General features: G+C 35.1%; 1 non-coding gene across 1 annotated transcript; it reads right to left on the bottom strand.

Moving 5' to 3' along the window:
• Positions 1-1,197: 1,197 nt before the first annotated feature.
• Positions 1,198-1,304, bottom strand: LOC128042640 (small nucleolar RNA R71). The gene has a single exon (XR_008198155.1). It is a non-coding gene; the product is annotated as a small nucleolar RNA R71 (small nucleolar RNA).
• Positions 1,305-1,865: the final 561 nt, after the last annotated feature.

The raw sequence follows: 1,865 nt of genomic DNA, 5'->3' as shown, positions 1-1,865 counted from the left end.
AAATTGAATTAATTGTTTGAATTTGCATAGAGATATGTACAAGAGATTATTTTCATTTCATATGTATGTGTATTAACACATTTGCTTATTAAAATTTGTTTAATCGGTTGAATTGACATAGAGATATAGTTAAGAGATAAATGGATTTTGGTGGGTGAGTATGTTCCTAAGTTAGCAAATTACCGAGTTGCTGTGAATTTATTCGTAACAACATGAACATGAGTTTAGTAATTCTAAGTTAAGAAATGTAATTAATCTAACACAATTATGTCATCCTGATTAAAATGATCTTTTGAAATCGTGCATTAGAACTTTTATTTTTATTTACTTATTTTATTTTATTTTACTTAGTTTTTTAATCACTTCTTCAAAATCAAAATAAAATTTTTCTTTACCAAAGTGTTTTTAATTGCATTCATAAATAATTCTTTTCACAGTCCCTGTGGGTACGATAACTCGACATTTACTTGTCATTTTATTACTTGTTGTGATTGTGTACACTTTCACATTTTCGTTGTTTCAATTTTTTGGCGCCGTTGCCGGGGACTGTTTTAAAAAGTCATTATTTGTGAATTTGTTAATTTTGCAGTTTGATTTATTTTCTGTTCAATTTTAAGTTAATTATTTTTTCTGCGTTTGTTTCAAGTGTTAATGAGTATTGATTGAATCATCGTTTTACTCCCCGTAGACCCTGAGATTGCAAAAAATTTTCGAAAACAAATAAGACAAGCAAGTTATAGAAGGACTGAAGAGATGAACTACAAAAATCCAAATAGAGGAAATGGAGCAAACCTTACTCAAAATCCTCTACTTATTGTTGATGATAGGGATAGAGATCTAAGACAATATGTCGTGCCAAGTGTTTCATGATCTTAATTTTGGTATTAGGAGACCCGAAATCAAGGCACAATAGTTTGAGCTGAAGCCAGTCATGTTCCAGATGTTTCAGACAGTGGGTCAATTCAGTGGAATGCCTACTAAAGATCCTCATCTTCACTTAGATTGTTTATGAAAGTGAGCGATTCTTTCAAGTTAGCCGGAGTACCAGAAGATGCGCTACGGTTAATGTTGTTCCCACATTCGCTAAGGGATAGAGCTTGAGCCTAGTTGAACTCATTGCCACGAAATTCCATTTCCACATGGAAAGAGATAGCAGAAAGGTTCCTCATGAAGTGTTTCCCACCTAGCAAGAAAGTTAAGTTGAGGAATGAGATCATTGCTTTCTAACAAATGGATGATGAGTCTTTGTATGAGGCATGGGAAAGGTACAAAGAATTATTACAGAAGTGCCCTTATCACGGAATCCCTCATTGCATCCAACTTGATACATTTTATAATGGTCTCAATGCTCACACGAGGATTGTAGTGGACACTTCTAGTAATAGTGCTCTCCTTCCTAAGTCTTATAACGAGTCTTATGAAATCATCGAGAGGATTGCCAGCAACAATTATCAATGGCCAACCAATCGAGAAGCGTCAGTAAGATGAGTCGCTGGAGTACAGGAAGTGGATGCTCTCACTTCACTTGCATCTCAGGTATCCTCAATATCCTCAATTCTTAAAAATTTTAGCACTAATGGGTTTAATAGTTTTGCAGCTCAGCCACTGAACCAATTTGAAAATATAGCCTGTGTCTATTGTGGGGAACGACATCTGTTTGAAGAATGTCCATCGAACCTAGAATCTATGTATTACATGGGTAACTAGAACCAAAATCGAGGAAGGTAAGAACTGCAATCCAATTTCTATAACCCATCGTGGTGAAATCACCCGAATTTTTCCTAGAGTAACTAAGGGGCTGGAACCAATAACACTTATACACAACCTAGACGACCCAGCCACCTATTTTTCCCCAACAAGTTCAA

This window comes from Gossypium raimondii, chromosome 7, assembly GCF_025698545.1.
Source record: "Gossypium raimondii isolate GPD5lz chromosome 7, ASM2569854v1, whole genome shotgun sequence".
Lineage (NCBI taxonomy): Eukaryota > Viridiplantae > Streptophyta > Magnoliopsida > Malvales > Malvaceae > Gossypium > Gossypium raimondii.
Note: the sequence above shows the minus strand (reverse complement) of the source record. Positions and strands in the feature narration are given on the sequence as shown.